The sequence below is a fragment of the Aythya marila genome (genome assembly GCF_965140915.1).
Source record: "Aythya marila genome assembly, chromosome: 3".
Classification (NCBI taxonomy): domain Eukaryota; kingdom Metazoa; phylum Chordata; class Aves; order Anseriformes; family Anatidae; genus Aythya; species Aythya marila.
In genome coordinates this window covers 66226853-66245698 of record NC_139044.1, presented here as the reverse complement: position 1 = coordinate 66245698, position 18846 = coordinate 66226853, and positions in this window count along the sequence as shown.

The following is an 18846-nucleotide window of genomic DNA, read 5'->3' as shown; positions in this document are numbered from 1 at the left end:
GGTAGGTTAACAGTTCAAATCTGTCCCTGGCATGACATGACTTTATTATCTAAAGGCTACTTACGACCGTGCTTGAAATAAATTTACTTCCGTTTCATCAGAAAGTGTCTTCATTACAAAGCCTGAAGGCTGGACCAGTGCTGCTGCTCACTGCCTCAGCAGTTCCCACTGCTTCGGCAAGGCACCAATGAAGCACACTTCCCCTGACCACTGGGGACATGGGGTTGTTGGTGTGAGAGGGGCTGGGAGCCTTGCACCACCCCCTGTGCTTGCACATTTACTGTGCACAAAGCAGTTTGTCCCCAGCCAGCATCAGGATACTATGTGTGATGCACTGGGCAGGTAAATAGTGACCCACACAGTGATTATATGGACCCAGATTTCTGCAAATATTAAATATTCATGAAAGGCAATGGGTAAGTCTTTTCAGAAACAGATTTTCATTAATTGCATTGACATGTAGAGTGATGGATATGAAATTTCAGACAGATGAAAAAATGTACTATGATCCTCTCTCATATAATCCTAAAATTTCAGCATAACAGGAGTTCTGTGCACCTCACTGACTCCCAGACCAGCATGAGGATTTATTGAAAGCATCTCTGCTCAAGGACTGATCCGTCTGCTGTACTGGGCAATGCCAGCATGACAAAGAAGTACCACAAGCTGGTGCTCTCCTTGCTCGCTTGGCTCACCACCAAACCAGAGGTTTCCAGCTGTAGCAACTGTTGAGGTGTGTAATCACAGCTGAACTCCTTGTGCAGCCGGGATGTTTCACAATGGCTACAGGCTGCATCATTGGTATGGCCATCCAGAAGAAGGGCTAAGAAAACAATAAAACAATAATGAACAGCACTGTGAGGTAGTTTGGATGCTGCTAGCAACATCTGTAAGTGAATTCATGTGTTCTGTTACAGCAGACTGGTAAGCATTCCCTGCAGCAGAAATAAAAGCTGTTTTTTGAGCTGCCTCATCTCTGATAAAGAAAATCTGCTGTGTATACCCATACTAAACCCAGTGACATGAAACATTCTTCTCAGAAGTGTTGCACATCAATTTTATTTAGAATGGGGAGAGCAACTAACTCGTCTGCTGAATGTGGGAGAGCTTTGTGGCTTTTCCTTCTGCTGCACAATAACACAAATTCAATGTCTTCGAACTCTTCAGGTAGATATTGTTTCACTGTGAAAGGTTACTGAAACTTGGAGTTTCTGAGAAAATGTGTTTGATGATAATTAAATACATCCGAGTAGGAATAAGCTTATCTCCTCCAAGAAATAAGCAGTACATTTAATTTCCCAGTCCTCAGGTTCCTTTCCAGACCATAACATGTATGCTCCTTTTAAGCATAAGTCTCCACTGATTTGGGCTTTACTGTCTTTAATCAAGCAAATCCACCCCTGCCTCAATTAAGACCTGAAGAATTAGCACTTAATGTCAGAAAAGTGTATATTTTAATTTCATCTACAGTGCATAAATTGATTACATAAGGCAGCCTGTTCCCCCAGTCTCCAGCCCTTCTCCTGCTTCCTCCATCCTCCCATTTGAGGAATATGGCTTGGAGCAGGAAAGGTTAGGATTTTGATACCTGTGTCAATGAACTCTTTTGAAATATGACACAAGACACAAGGTCTCTTTTTTTCTTATAGTTTTAAAAATCAGAATACATATATATATATATATTTAATTTCTCTTCCTTCTTTTAAAAGGAAGGTGTAAGAATACAGGGATCTTTGACTGCTACTGGTGTGTCAAACACAGATTTTCTGGAATTTCCCCTAAAATGTCAGAGTTTGTTTGTTTGTTTTGTTTTATTTTGTTTTGTTTTACTCTTTCCAGAATGCTGTGGTTCAGGAAATGGGGAGAGATTGTTCTCTGTCCCACCTGTGAATGAATGCCAATATCTACTGGCTGTGTGTGTTAAAGCAAAGATAAGTTGTTATGGTTTGCAGACTCTCTTTTGTTGCCAGATGCAGTCCTAATACTTACTGTACTAGCTGTTTTTCCTCTGCAAAGGTGGTGGTAAGCATGTGGAGATGATTTAAAACGGCATACCTGTCTTGACTTGAAAATACTTCATCTAGTTCCTTTACACCATATGAAGATTTTCTGAAGAACTGCTTCTCTGGTTTTGGGCAAGCTGGATGTTTGATAACAATGGGAAAAAGAAAAGGTTCTTACCCATTTCACTCAGTTTTATCACATATAGCATATTAATGCTTGTACTGCTGAAGCCTTCTCTTTCAGTTCTTTGCTGTCAATACATTTAAAACCCAGCATCTAGTGGTAAAAGCCAATTAAATACCAAATTCACTTGTCAGAGCATTCCCTCTATGTGTCTGCTATGTTCTGGAGCCAAGTTCTTCAGTTTCTTGGTTTCAGTCCAAGAGGAAACATTAACAATAAATAACTATGTAGATCTGTATGCTGGGAATTAAAACAGTATCTATTAAGGGCACTCCATGAAAATGATCTTGAAATACATTATGTGAAAATTAAATAAAACCTGTAAGAACATTAAAGCTCCCAAGAAATAAAAGGAATGACTCCTGAGAAGAACTGTAAATGAGGTGCCCGGTGTTTTTAAACTGTTCAGATTTTTTGGCAGCTTACACAGTAAGTCAGTGCTATAAATCAGAGATTTCCAAACAACTTTCAATTGCCTTTAAGCACATTTTGGACTTGGTTCTCACTGTGGACAAATGTCATGGAGGAGGAGAAATCTGGCTCAAAACTAGTGAAGTATGAGCATTGAAAACGCTTAAATATGCACAATATGTGACTTTCTATTATATTTCTAACAACATTTCAAGGTTGGATACATAATTCATGGCATTTCTGATGTCTTGAGAGAAAGTAGATTGGTGTAAAATTTCTGGATCAGCATATTTTGGCTTGGGAATATACCCATACCTCTGAAACTTTTTCAGTTCCCTTAAAACTATTATGAATATAACACTCCAGTGCTACGATCCAAAGCCCACTGAAAAACCATTCCACTTATTCCAAAATGTCATCCGAATCTGCCTGCACTGTTCAACAGAAGGGATCCATTCCTCATGTTGAGTGGGCCGTGTAGAAATGTAAGGCAGTGCAGCAGCATCCATTTCAGTGATCTGCTTCTCCAGAAAGAAACAACATCTCCTTTGAATGAGGACCTCACTCTTTGGGGGTTTTATTGTTGCATTATTCACTGCTGTTGTAGCTCAAGACACTGTGGCAGGCCCCATACTGGGCACGCACTCTTGGTTGGCCACCACACAAGCCCTGTTTTTAAGGTGACATGTGGACAACATTGCTCGTGCCTTCAGCCCACAGGCTGCTGGCATGTGGCTGGCAGAGCATCCTCTGTTCTTGTCCTGCAGCCAGACTACTGGACTCGCAGAAAAGTTTCTTGAAGAAAGAAAATCTCAGTGTCAGCAAACCTCTCTGATTATTTTTTTTCTCTTGGGTGCTTTGAATCTGTTCATTTTTTTGTTGTAGGAGAAGAAGAGCGAGCGTGTAGCTGTATACATCTCCGACTTGCTCAGTGCAGAGGTCAGCCTGAGCTGAAGCATGACCCCAGCACACAATCAATTCCCTAGCACCCAGCCGAAAGCGAAGACCCATGCAAACACTAGAGCTGCAGCCCCTTTTATCAGGCTCTCAGCGCCGTGTCAGCCAGGTCTGCTGCTGCACCGGGCTGACTGACTGCTGGGGGCATGTCCCCATCCCCTGTCTCCTGTCCCCATTGCTCTCCATCATGCTGTGCTCGGCTGGAGATACTCGGGGAGGCCCTCCAAGGCAGGCCTGGCTGCGGTGGGGAGACCACGTGGCAAGGAGCTGCTGTTGTTCTTGGCTCTCCACACACAGGGTTTGAGGCAGAAAAGAAAAGAAGAAAGGAAGAGGGAGTGCTGTGACAGTCAGTAGTGTGCTGCGTGCTCGAGGCTTGGAAAAAAAAAGGAAAATAAGGAATAGGTAATGTCCTTAGCCTCGGGAATGAAATATTCCTTTAATAACTGTTTTCCTCTGCTACTCTTACAGCAGTTTCAGAGTCTTGTGATTTTCTACTCATCGCTGGTGGACTAGGGCAAAACAGGGCCAGTCAAGTGCCCGTTCCCTCTCCCACATAACCTTGGAAGAGTCGGGTTCTCAGAGGACTTCCGGGCCCCCACGTCCCTCTGCTGGTACTCCCTCTTCTTCCTCTCCTCAACAGACTGACTTACAACCATGTAACTTTATAAATATACACCCTAGGGATTCATTAATCCAAATCCTCAACATCGTGCCTTATTTCTTGCCTGTATGGTGATGGTAAATAACAGCAGGGCCCAGTCCTGCAAGTTCTCCCCTTGCAAGGGAGGTGTCTGGGAGAACAAGGCTATCTGTATCAGCACAGGGAGTGCTCATATGAGCATGGCATGCATGAGTCTGTTCTAAATAACCCTCCTCTATAAGTACTATTAGCACTCAGGAGTGCCAAATTAAGAGCAATGTGAAATCTTTGCAAATAGTGACTAAATGATGGAGACAATAACGATATAAATAACTTGGTAATTTAAATAGCGGGTTTATAAATAAACCAGAGTCAATATATATTCCTGCTGGTCTCTAAAGAAATTAGACCAGTAAATTCCTGTGAATCACGATAAGGAACATATTTTGTGCATTTAAAATAAATCTCAAAGCTGCATGATGAAGTACTTTTAATTATTGTAGAGTGGTACAAGCAGCAGCTTTATATATTATATCTCTCAAATCAATAACAAAAGAAGTGCTTTGCAGGAACTGATGCTGTACTTTTGCAAAAAAAAAAAAAAAGAAGTTGTACTTCAAAAGAAAGAGTTGAATGCTAACCTTAATTTGTCCTTGCCAGCCATTTTATCTGCCACATATCTTAAAACATAGTTATCTTGTGAAGATATCACTATACTTAGAAGAATCTAGCACATTTTAAACTGGGTAAAAGTGTGGTGGGGTTTGCATTTTAGTTTTAAATTAAAGGGAAAAAAAAAAAAAAAACAGAAATACTGTAACTTTATAAGCAACATACATGGACGCAGAGATAATTTCTCTAAACACATTTTATTTAAAATATATGAAAGGGACTCTGCAAGGTGGGCACATGAGAACAGTATTTTATTTTAAAAGAAGCTAAAAACTGCTCACAGTAGGCAAAATCCCCAAATGGAGCCTTTAGCCCGTTGCATTCAGCAGGTAGCCTGGATTGTTAGCATAATAGTACAGCTCCGACAGTGACACTTGAAGCAAAACTTTATGCAATTTTAAAGACAGCTAAAAAAAAATAAATTTGATTCTTGCATTCCTGTTTTCAGACATGCCACTGGAAAAAACATGCCAATGTGTAGTCTTAGCAAACTGAGATCAGCAATCCAGAGTAATCTCTGAATGACTTTTATTCATGCAGCATGAACACTTGGATGATATTGGTCGTCTCCAAGGTCACCATAGATCCATTTTTCAGAAAATCTGTCTTGCCCTTGGCTTCATGTTCAGATGACCCTATCTGTCCCTCCATGGTGCCCCTTGCCCAGCCTGAGCTGCAGGAAGGGCAGGACGATCTATACATTTTTGAGTAGATCTTGTGGCTAACATTATCGTGTGAGTAAGTTCTTGATAATTTTAATGACTGTAACAATTTAGGAAAAAGCCTCTGTTAGATCTCATTCCAATTTAGCATATTCTCAAGACTGCACCAAATAGCAAATGCCTGTGAAAAGGTGCCCTCTGACCAGCCTGTCCCACCCAGCCCAGGAGCCTTGTGCCCCTCTCCTCCTATAGGAGGTACAGCATTAAGGCAGCACCTTCCCTGAGAGGGGCTTGTGCTTTGGCCATGGGAGGGAAGGGCATTGATTTCAGCAGGCACACGGGGACAGCCACAGGAACACCATCACAGCCTGGTGCATCGATCCTCACCTTCTGATAGAGACGGATGCACTGCTTCAGAGTGGAAGAGTTACCTGCTGAACAGCAGCTCTCTCTGCAGCTGCATCCCTTGCTCTGTTCAGCTGACAAGAGTTAGTGTGATCGCAGCAGCACGAGGTGACGTGCTTGCTGTTTGCAGAAAGCCGTGGGTTAAAGTATAGCTGACCTTCAAACCCCGGCAGCATTCACAGTGCTCTGCTGAAGCTAAATGCAAGGCTAATTTATGAATGGGGCAACTCATCAGCAGAATTTTAATGAATAAGCGATGTGCCCATTCATTATCTTTCCATTTCCAAGTGTTAATAAACAGCCCAGTGATAATTAACTGAAATCCTACCTTTATAGAAAAGTGGCGCTTCATAAATACCAAATTGTGCTATTATAGTACATGTGTGCTGGGTTTCCATGAATATATAAATTCCACAATTACCTCCGGAAAAGCAGTTTAATAAAGAAGGGGCAAGTCATACAATAATTAAAATCTGAGAAACAAACAAAACGTCCTCCTGATTCAAAAATTCAATGACAGTAAACAGGGCAATGTAATCAGGAAAGAAAGCCCTGCCCTAATCAGCAGTGGTGATTTTTCACATAGCTCGAGAAGTGGCTGAGTGAGGGATGGTTAAACCCGTCTGCAATCAGCCGAGGGAGGGTTTAAGACACTAAGTGTCAGAAATTTATGCCTGAGGAAGCAGAGCCTCAAGTCACACGATTATATCAGAAGGTCAGCTCTCTTTTGCAGAACAAACAGAAACCCCCAAATTTTCTAGCCTTCCTAGAAAATTACCCTGCAAAAGATGAACTGACCTTTACTGGTGCGGGGCTTTGCATACAGCTGAGAGAGAGGTGTGAGCTGCTTCTTTCATCTCAATAAGATGTTAATTCTAGTTTCCCATTTCCCAGAGGAAATGCCGGGTCCCAACAGAGCAGCCGGCTGTGGAAATGGGGTGGGCAGGGAGCAGGATGCTCCTGCAGCATGCAGGGTACCCCTGTGGTGGGAGAAGGGAGGAGGAGGATGCTGCCACAAAGGCCAGTTGTCCTCCAAATTGTGAGCTCCTTCCCTGGCCCCGGTGCTCCCTGGGCTATTCCAGCTGGAAGCACGCCTGCTAGCAGGGCACAAAGCCATGCCCAGGTGCTTGATGCGGCCGTCCCAGTATCTCCATCACCACATGGGGTGGTGGGGGACACCTACAAAGCTGGCCTGTGACAGTGGGGCGAAGGGGTGGCAATGTGTTTTGGGCTCCTTCCCATCACAAGGAGGTGCCGTGCTCTCCTGGGGACAGCACTCCTTTACCAAAGGGAAATCCAGACTTCCCACTCCCAGGTGAGCAGAGGTGCCCGACAGACAAGGAACAGCACTGGGACAGGAAAAGGGTGGAAAAGATTTTTTTTTTTTTTCTCTTTATCCTGCCCACAGCAGGTGCCAGTGTTGATTCACAGCTCAGCCAGCCACGGTTGCTTAGCTATGCAGCTGCCGTCCCCCTGCTCCCCACACCTCCGTGCGGTTCCTGAAGCGAGGACTTCTCCAGCGAGGGAGCGCACTGGGCCTAGGAAGGCAACTTCCTTTGATGAGGACCTTTCAAACCTCTTTGACCTGACCTCACTGACAAAAGGGCCCTTCAAAGAAGATGAACTGTTTCATGTGGCAGCAATTTCTCATGTCAATCAAAAAGATTTTTTTTTTTTTTCCATACAGCAACAACTCTCTATCCTTTCCCCACAAAATTATTCATTTTAATACAGCTATCCTCCTCTCTACAGTGAACACCCTTGGGTAGCATCTTCCAGTGTCTCACAGACATACTCTTCAGTTCCTATTTCCATATTTTATTTTCCTTAAAAGTGGGGAGGGGAGGAAGGAAATGAATTGAGTTTACTTTGATTAATATTCTTCTTTTGCATTTTTAAAACACACATTTTCTGAAGAGCAAGCTCCTTCATGAGCTCTGGTGGTCTTCTGGATATCTTTTGAGGAATAGATGCTCAACTTTCTCTCTCTCTCTCTCTTAATGGTAGAATATTTGACCTGTTGGCCTCAAAATTTTAACTCGGTTTTCTGCCTTAAAATATTGCTGCAGCAGTATTTGAACTTTCATGACATTGGGAGATAGAAGTCAGATAAATATTTCTGATGTTGAAGGAACTATTAAACTGCAACTTGGATCCATAAGCTTGAACGATATTTTAGCCAAGAAGGAAATACTATGGCTGCACAATTCAGAAGAAACCATAAAAGCCACTTAAAATGGCCTACAACAGATTTTCAGCACATGAAATTCTGAAATTGAAAGTCCATCCTCTTACATTCCTTCTGGGCTCAGAGGGACCCCTAGCCTACTCTCCAAGTCTGGAAACCTGTGCATCTTTGGGATGGAGAGATTTCCTTCCCAGTGATATAAAGCATCTGTCCTGATTCTTGAGCAGGAAATACAAAAGAAAGAAGGAGAAAAGAAATGCTCTAGTAGGTTAGTTTGGAAGAAAATAGTGTGTGCTCTTTAATCTGTTTAGGGATTTGGAACACCTCAAGAGCTTCAGCAGAGGTGGATGGATGGTCAGGAAGTCAATGAGGTGGTCAACTACACATCCACAGTTCAGTCACGTTGTCATTGTTCCAGGAATTTCCTTGCATTTCCACCTTCCACCATATGGCTGCCATTACCCCAAATGTGCAATACACATATGTCTTGGAGATGTTCATAAATAAAACTCCATGTGATGTCAGTAGTTAAAGCTATACAGCCATGTCCACCTTTTCAGATGCTTCTAATTTCATTATGCTTTGCCTCCTCCTTTTTTTCAGTGTTTTGACAAGTTGCTAAGTAATAATTTTATCTATTTATTCAGAAAATGAGTTGGGTTAGGTATTCTTTAAGATTAAGAAAATAAAACTTCCACTTTGTAAAATGAGAGCAAACTTGTAAATCCTAGTAGCTGGACATTTTTGAGAAAGGGAATGTGCAGGAGAACAAAATGTGCTACCTGTGAGCTGGTGTAAATGAGTTATGATTTGAAAAAAAAAGGATAAGGCTTTTTTAAAAAATGTCCTTTTTTTTTGCATGCTCACTGTGTTTAATAGTAACAGGATGTGATCACATCTTGTGGTCCTGAGGGAATGTCTAGTGTAGAAGCGTGTAAATCATACTATGCCTTTCTCAGTGATCACTGGAGTTGTATGGAAAGCTTTCCACTACGCTGCCAGAAAGAAGCTTGTCACTGCCAGTGTCAAAGCCTGATCCACATAACTCAGGAAATTTTACACAAAATGAAGCAGAAATTTCAATTGCAGGTTGTACCTCTTGAACACCCCAAGATGTCCTTTAACTCACGTGGCAGAATAGGTCTATTTCTGCCATTTTAAACGAATAAAAAAAAATCCATAGGAATTCTCTTAGATTATTAATGTTGCAAAATCAAAGGTTCAAAGGTTGAACAAAAGGGGTAAGGAAGGCAGCTCAAATTTAATTTTGGTCCCCAAACTAGGCTTTTCATTCCAGCGTGAAGCAGTTCAGCCTGAATCCCGGGTTGCTCTGAACTGTGCTGATGGGTTATTGCAAGGTGTCTGCTGTCCTCAAACCCTGCAGGGCTCCACAGGTCACAGCTGAAGCAGGGAGTCCTGCTTCTACCCAGGGCTTGGGCAGAGCGATGCACAGCACTGAAGTTTTCACAGAGGGCAGCATTACTTCTTCCACTGCATTATCAATGCCTGAAGGAAACTGAGGATGGGCTTCAGTTGTTGAAGCTGATTTATGCACAGGCAAAAGCAACCTATTTGTGCCATAATGGGCTAACCTAAAAACTTCTTTAAAGGGAAAACAGGCATTTGAAAGAGGCTGTAGCTCAGACCTTTTGTCAGAGCTTTTTGTTGCAGCTCTTCTTTGGAAAAGGAGGTATAGGACAGGAGTCAGATCTATAGTTTCCCCAGAAAAAAAGACTCAAACCTGCACTATCTTAGCTTTCACCCATCCCATCCCTAATATATATATTTTTAATCCAATGAAGATTGCCCGGCAGCAGCTATCGCACGTGGTATCTGGTCACCAGCTGGCCCAGCTGGGGCTGCTTGCTGACCACGCTGGGGACACAGCTACCCCCGAAAGGCGGGGAGATGACAGCACCGGGGCGGAGGGCGAGGGGATTAAGGGGCCAGAGGTTGCTGTGGGAGGGTACTGAGGCTGTAGGGAACACAGTGAGGATCTGGAGTTGTCGCAGGCAGGCAGAGGAGGAGGGGAATGGGAATATAGGACACAGTTTCATAGTAAACTAGGCTTCGCTAATGATGTGGCTCTCAGAACTGCTTGTTTTCCAACTTGCAAGGAGTCTGTCAAGTGCTGCCTCTTTTTCTCTCTTAGGCTTTTCTCCTCATTACTGTGTTCTTTTCTTTATTGCCGTCCCATGCTGTGACTTTGATTCTCTGCTCTGAGTCACAACGCATCCACTGCTTTTTCATATTTTGAAACACATTTACATCAGTGTTAATACAAAAGTGTATTTTGGCATAATAATTGTATCCACTTATTGACCACATAATCAATAGTGCAGAGTTGGTAGAGCCTTTGTTGCTAGCTCAACCAAGTCATCAAAGAAAGCAACAAAAGCCTAAATGTACAGCCCTGTAAATGGCCCTAATAGTTGCTTTATTCTAAAGGGCAAAAAGGGACATGAGCTTTTTTTTTTTTTTTTTTTTTCCAGATCAGCCTGAACGTTGGTGTCTTGAATACTATTTTCAGACAGTGTTAATGCTCAGCTTTATGAAAACTGAGAGCCTTTTTAGAACCTTATGCCAGGCATCCAGAACCTAAGGAGCCTTGACTCCTTGGTCACTTTGGAAACTCCCAGCCTGAATTCCTGTCTGGCTTGCTGTCTCCTGTTCCTGTAGGACACATCCTTATCATATGTAAGAATTTCTCACTGCTGGACTTTATCCAACAGCCTGACTCAGCTTGCTCCAGTTTAGAGGAGAATTACATGAATTAAGAGTAAATAAGTTTGATCAATATAAAGCTTCAGTGCCAGTGCACATGAGATGAGAAGCGGACAGTCAGAGTTTCAGAGGTCAAGCAGAAATCACATGGGTGCCAGTAGTAACCTCCCTGCACCAGCTGTCAGGCTGATGACATGGCAGCGCCGTGCTGTTTTGCACTCCTTGCGGGGTGTACTGGCTATGATGGACGTGTGTGCATCCTTAAAACACCTCAGTGCTTCTGAGGCTACTTGTTTGTGTGGAGTGCTGCAGGAAGGCTCTGTTTTTAAAAGGCTGGTTAGAGATATTTGCAAAAAGAGAACACGATGCATTGCTTTTGTTCCTTTAAGTCTTTTTATACAATGGGGACAATGTTGTTTCTGCATGCCAAGGCCAGTTTTGCACTGTGAGCGTGGCACCCATGGCTCAGGCTTTGTGGTCTCATGCCTTCCACTGAGATCTCTTCCTCTTGATGGGGTCTCCCTTCTCCTCTCCTCCATTCCCAGATCTAGGGTGATCTGAGCAAGAGTTACACCACAGCCGAGAAAGAAGGAAGGGAAGGGGAAGAAGTCCGCAGAGACAGGCTCCACTGGTAGCTTGCCCCCGGGTAGGGGAGCTCCCACCTCCCACACTCAGGCGTCTCTCTCACCTCTTATTTTGTGGCCTCCACCCTGGGGCCACACCAGTGTCTGATGGTGCACCTGGGACTTCTACAGCCTGAACATCAGGGTCAAACCTATAATGCAGATGTGAATTTAATGTACAAAGAGAGGCTCAAAAGTTTGGACTTGGATCTGAAACATTTTTTATACGTACTTTTAAAACTGTGAGCAGACCGTAAGCAGTCCTCCGCTACCAGCTTACAGATCTTTCTTAAATCTGACTGCAGCATCTGCTGGCAATGTTGTGAACATATATGTAAGTTCTGCTTTTCATGAATATTCACGTGGTAGGTCATTTATACACAGCATAAACAATAACAGACCAAGGACTATGTCTGACGGACCCCAACAGAACTAGTCTGAAAAGAAGATTTAGTGCTCCTAGTAACAATATTTTGTTGGCAATTTGACAGCTTTGACCTAAGCCAAGTGACAGCGTTAGGTGATACACAGTATGCTGACAACTTATTACATAAAGTATCATGGTTGGCTGTCAAAAGCTTTCTTGGAATCCAGAAATATAGCTCTGGCCAATTTTTATGGCAGCGAAAATGTGTTCAGTAATTTCTACCAAGGCAGTTGTTGAGTGGGGAGGCTGAAAGACAGGGCTGATGGAGAGTTATTCGATAGCAGCAACAACAAGTTGGCCACCTGCAATCGGACAGGTTTATCCACAAGGCATTGCAGCCCTCTTGGCAGTGACTCAGACGTTATGATAGAGTCTGGGCAATTCTCTTTTCCCTCAGGGGGGAAAAACATAATCCCAGAAAAAATAGCGTGCCACCTATTGCCTTCTTAATCTAAAAGTGCACTGGGCAGGAGTAGCAATGGATGTGAATGATGAAGCAATGCCAGCTGGAGTCTGAGGTTTGGAAACACGGGGCCCAGGGGTCAGGCCATGGAGCTGCAGAGCGCTGCAAGGGCCGGTGGGCTCTGCTCACATTGTGGGGGCTTAAGGGTAAGAGCATTGACAAGCCCAGAATTTGTCCCCATAAGTCTGCCATTTCAGTAATGAAAGAAAATTCCTGCTACAGGAAGGGATCAGCACATGTGCAAGCAGCTGGAAGGACATGAAGAGCACAGGGAGGGGTAGATAACCATGCTGCAGGAGCACAAGGCAGCAGGCACACGGCTTGCATGCTCATCAGCTGAGGTATCCTACAAAATTTGTCCAGGTCAGGCCTTTTTGATGCAGTGCCTTCCAACCACAAGCATTCAGAGATCCTATGAAGACCCACTGTCCATTGATGCACCTCCCTTGGCTCCTTGGCCACGGTTTGGTAGCTCTGCTGGCGCCTGGCTGATGGGATGTGATGGGGGAGCAAAGCTGGAGACAAGGCACAAGGTGATGGCCTCTCCTTCCTGGGTAGCATGATAGAGGCAGTCACAGGGAAACGTTTCTGACTCCCTGCACGTGATCAGACACACAGACCCATTCTCCTGGCACGTCTAGCACAGCCTTAATTAAGGAAGTTGGGAGCTGGAGATGGAACTGCAGTATCACATTGCACGTAATGTGCGAATTGATGGTTTCCTACAGTCAGCGCTGACAGAAATCTTTCCGTCCTCCGAGTTCAAGGCAACTGTTGAACATGCAGATGGGCTGTATCTACACCTTTCCCCTCGCAGCGAAAAGTGCTTTAGATGATTAAGAACTTAAACTGCTTTGTGAGTAAGGATCCCTGCAGTTTTGAGGAATAAGGGTTTCCTTAGAAACCGGGGAATGTAGTTTAGGAGCAGACGTTTATGAGGGCGAATATGTACACCATCAATTAACACCTTGTTTCGTTCACAAGTTCAGTTATATTTACAACACTGCTATGAATCAGTGAAAGCAGACAGTTTTGTGTGTGCATCAGGGCTGCGAAAGATGTACTCCGTGCTACCAGACAAACAGGGATTTGCACCATATGGCTGGTTCGGGAGTTTTGACCGATTTAGAGCAAACGCATAGTAATTTCCCCCTGGGCTGGGTTAGAATGAATATTAATAAAGATCAGAAATGACAAACAGAGGAATGGACAAAGATTGTCCCCAAGTTGCATCCCCCCCAAACCTCATGCTAGCTTTTAAAGCTGTTTTCTTGGCAAAGCCAATGTTTTGCACCTGATTTCTGTGGTACTTATGGCAGGTATCAGTAAAATCCCACCGACTGTTCCCAGGTCCAAGTGGCAGATGATTGGCTGCAGTCCGATGTCCAAACGAGTTCCAAACGCATCCAAACAAGCCAAGGGGAGACTGTGGACTGATGGACACTGCCGTCACTCCTGCCCCTGATGCTGGTTTCACCAAAGCCAGTTCTGTATCAATCACGGTGCTAGAGCACCCGTACCTCACATCCACGTCCTGAGGTACAGGCATTACAAATAGCACGGCTGTTCAGCTGACAAGAGGAAGAGTAAACGATTGTGGACCCAGCTGGCATAAAATTAACCCTGGTTTTATCTCACTTTCACTGAAGGAGATTTATTCCCCTCCTTTGCAAGCAGATAATTTAGAAGATAGTTTATAATTGCCTATGAGAGTCTCCTCAATTCAATTTCCGATCAGCGTCTGTAGTGGAAATAATGAATAATGAGTTCTGAGCCAAAACTTGAATTCCATATTTGGGGCTAAAATTGTCATTTTGAGGGTTTCCCCCGGCACTGACCTGGGGTGTGTGAGCTGCTGCTGCCGAGGCCAGCCCCAAGCAGAGCACCCCTGGCTGCAGGAGCACCTCCGGCTGTACGTGGGGAAGGCTGATCCCCAGGGGGTTCAGCTGACAGAGGGTGTGAGCTGAAATTTTTCATTCGGCAGCTTATTTCAGGATGGGTGACTTGAAGGAATCCAGTTAGAAATGGCTCGGCTAATTCTGAGAGAAGGTTAATAGAATGGATGTTTTCCTATGTTAAAAAATTCATCTATCTGAGGAGCTCTCTCACAGAGATGCTCTGGAGTAGTGCCTTCATACTTGGCAGGATGCATGACTTCCCTGTGAGATTTTTATTTTTATTTTTTTCAGCTATTCTGAATATTCTGTATCAGTCTGTTAAAGCTGCAATTAATACGTGGCCTCTGATGTAAGAGTTGGTTTTCTTAAACTGAATGATTAAGTATGTTGATAGTACACTGGGAATTTCTTTTTGTGACTTCTTCATTATCTTTTTTATTCATTCCCTAGTTGGATCTTAGGTGCCACTGAGCTAGTGTGTTCATGTTGTACGTATTTTACTTCCATAGAGAATATATGAGGGAACATTAAGTTACAAATTTAAATCTTAGATAATACCCAGACAAACTTGATTTTCCCTTGCCCACTCAGTGTACATACCAAACTGTGAGAAGAACAACTATTTCATCAACTATGTGCAGTTTTATTTTCCTTGTTTTGTATGCTCTTTTTTTTTATTTTATTTTTTTTTCTTTCTATATGTTGTCCAAATTCTGGTCCAAAAGCAGATTTTCTGATTTTCTCATGGCTTGCAAGGTGCTCCCTATGGGAATATCTTAATGTTCTAAACACAGTCTTATGTTCTGAAACACTATTGACACCAGAGAGCACTGACTACCACAGCCTGAAAAACATCTCCTTTCTTCTGGAGATCCATTGACTCATCATTACCTGCTACCCCTATGGCAGAAGAGGCCTCCAGAGACTGGAGGTTGCTGTCCACAGGTTGCTGAACACTTTTTTTTTTTTTTTTCCAAAATCTTCTCAGTGGTTGTAGGCCTCATTCTTGTAGTAAAAAATACAGGTATGTAAGTAATGCCAAATGCAGATAATTACAAGGAGTTCAATGTTAAGGTTTTTCATACCAGCTCAGCTGTTCCACAACCTATTTTTTAAGGTCTGATTTCCCCACTTTTGCAATATTCTTATTCAATGGCTATGTAACAAATAGTTTGTCTATCCATCAAAAAAAGAAGAAAATATAACAGACATCATAATCCACATCTTCAGGAAAAAATGTCTGCACCAGCTTTGGACAAGGAGCTGCCAAAATGGAAGGCAATTTTGAGAGACTTATAATTGCCATAGCATATGGGAAAGAAAAATAAAACACACATGGCTAGGCTATGGTGTCTTTGGAGCTGCTGCAAAATTGTTCTCTGGGAACAAACACAAGTAAAGGGCCCCGTCCCAAATGGGATCTATCCGACTTCTGACCTCTTGCAAACGTGACACCTCGGTCTGTGAAAATACATCAGGCTTAAAAGTTTGAGCAGCCCATGGCAATTGGGCTGAAACTGAATTTTTAAGCCAAAGGAGTGGCTTTTCATTGGGGAGGCTGATGCTCACCTTGTGAACGTTTCAATCAGGCTGCTGGCAGATGTGCTCGCGTGCGTGCTGCCTGCTCAGTCCTGCCGCGGCTCCCAGTGCCGTTTGGCAGCATCATGACAAAGATAAATGGAGGTGTGAAAGCCATATTTACACAGCTTTTAAACATACTGTATACTGAAGATTTAAGGGCTTGCTGAGAGGTGATACTAGAGGCTTCGACAGGGAGCACGTTCAGCAGAGCCCTGTTGCCTCATTCAGGTCATGCCGCTCCTATGACTTCTCCTAAGAGTTTTTGGTTTGCATTTCAATTCGCTCAGATCACAAAGAGATACAGGGTAGTGTTTGGATGTATGAAAAACAGATTTTTATTTTTTTTTTGTGGGTAAAATCCAGACAATAATAAATTTTGATCCCTGATCTCAATAAAGCAGGAACATTGCTTTCCCAGAAAAGTTCTTAAACTATTCAAAGATCCTTCAAATCTCCTAGATAGCAAATAGACCATATATGAAAAGGAACATGCAGGTAACAGAAATCCAATGAAGAGTTACTTTAAAAATATGTTGATTCTGCTTCATAGCTCCCCCCCTCAAAAAAAAAAAAAAAAAATTAACAAGGACAGAAGTGTTACTTTAATTTTGCATTGTTTGCCATTCAAGTACCATAATTTGGCATACCTTTACACATTAGTCTTAAACTTCATAGACTCAATATTAAATCTGGAAAACATAAAGCTGCAAAAAATATTTGTAACGTTGTATATTTTCACTGAGATAAGCCTGTTTTCAAATTCACATAATACCGACAAAGCTGTAGTAAATTGAAGATACATTTCAAAGACTGTCAATCTATTTTTACCGTAGGATGACTTTGGAATTTTATGCTGAAGAGTGGCATAAAGGAGATATCAAGAGATATTACACAAACATGCCTTTAATGAACAATACTTTACTACATAGATATAAAGAAATCAACACTCTTACCACGTACCCTTTCAAGAAATCCTTTTTGATTATGTTCTGCGTCACTGATGGAGAATACAGGGTATGAATGGCAATAAACACAGTGACGTAAAATAATAAATACATTTTTCATTGTAAAAACATATTTAGCCAGGTCTTGGCTGGTGAATAGAATATTTATGCACCAAGGCAGTCAAAATCTTGATGTTACTACTCTGCAAGTGCAAGGGATGAAGGGCTGTTGATGTTACTAGCATTTCTGTCAGATATTAAATACAGAAAGGGATGTGGGTCATGCATGCAATAGTACAGGTGGTGTGTAAGCACCCTGAAGATGTGTACCAATTGTTACACCACAGCAAGTGAGGTGGGATTTAACTATCTGGATGTTCTCTTCAGACAGATCTGCAGAAGTTCATGAGAGCTCTAGCCACAGTTGTGGGAGGTTATTTTTCTCTAAAGCTGATCCTGATCCTCAGAGGGTGCAGTCCTGGTGAGGCTGCATTCCTGGAGAGAGGGGAGAAATGACTAGGGAGAGAGAGGTCTGGCTGTTCCCTCCATCGTATGCTGGAGTTACAGCCCTTTCAGCTACTGCTCTTCCTCCCTGCCCATGAAGTTGTAAATAGTATAGTTAGAGTATAAAATTGTGATTTGTGAAGCAAAACTGCTGAATGAGTAAAAGAAAAAAAAGCATGAAAGATTTCATATCAGTTTTTCCATTCAAACAGACTCACCTGTAGAGTGACCCACCCAGCATTCTTCAGGCTTTAATTAATTAAAAGCAGGGAGAAAGTTAGGATTTTGGCGCAGGATAAATATTCCAGACTTCAACAGAAGATGTTGCTTTAATGACCTGGACAGTATCCAGGAAGTATGCAAAGGCTAGCAGGCACTTCTGACAGCTAATATATCTGATAAAAAAGCATTTTGGCCAATTAAAGAACTGGGGTAGAAATAATGGTTTGTCACCAAGTGTGTAGCTGAGGCCAATTGGTCCAGATTAACCAATGGGTTATCCTTTGTAAGGGAATTTAAAGGTCACAATGAGCTGTCTTGGTGGGTAAAAGATAAAAATGTTAAATTAATATGGTGGCAAAAGATTTTCAAATGTGAGACATGGAGATAAAAATTAGATTTGCAAATCATGCAAAATCACCTGGAGTGGACTAAGCAAATTGCTCTTATGGCAGAAGGTCACTAAGAAAAAAGCATGAATAAAAGTATGAATTCCATCCACTGAAGAAAGCAAAAGCTTTCTTTATGTATTCATAGGCAAATCTTCTCCTGAAGGACTTTATTATAAACTAGCAACTAACAGAATATCCTTGGGGGAGCAAGGTGAGCTGTTTTAGAGCTATCTAGTTTTCTCCTACAATAAAACACATTGTTATGTTATTGTCCTATGCAACACTACTTGACCATGAAGGGATCATCTCTAACCTTTCTGTATGCATTGCCCTTTCAGTGTGGACTGGCCTGGGGACAAATCCAGCTGAGGAGAACTTTTCCAGCATGTTTTTCTATACAATCTGCCACTGCACAGGGAGGTAAAATTTGACACTCACTCTGGACAAAGAAGACTCCAGGGTGTTCACAACACCTATTGGGAGCTCTAGGATGTCCATGGGAACACAGCTTTTGTGTCCCTTTTTTGGCTGTGGCGGCATGTAGCCTAGCGCTAGGTCAACATGGTCAGTAAAGCTGCATTGCCTAAGTATCTTGAGCTAAAACAAGACACCTTGGAAAAGAAAACCAAACCCAAATGTTTGCTCTCCATGATGGGGGTGTGCTACTTGGTCCTCCTCTCTCCCCACAGACTGATATAGGTGGAGATGTGAGTGGCCACTAATGGAATGAAGGGATGCTTTATGTTGTAAATAATGCCTGCCCAGCCCACAAAATCCAAGAGACATCAAGAAAATTCTAGATATCAAGAGAATGATGTCTAGATAAGAAGCAAAGTCTCTCCAAATATGATTCTCCCTTCAGGGTCATGGTAGGAGAGCCTGTTCTCATAACCACCTTGTGCATGAGGGATGCGAAGACAACCTCATGGCTCAGTCCCTGGTGGCACCA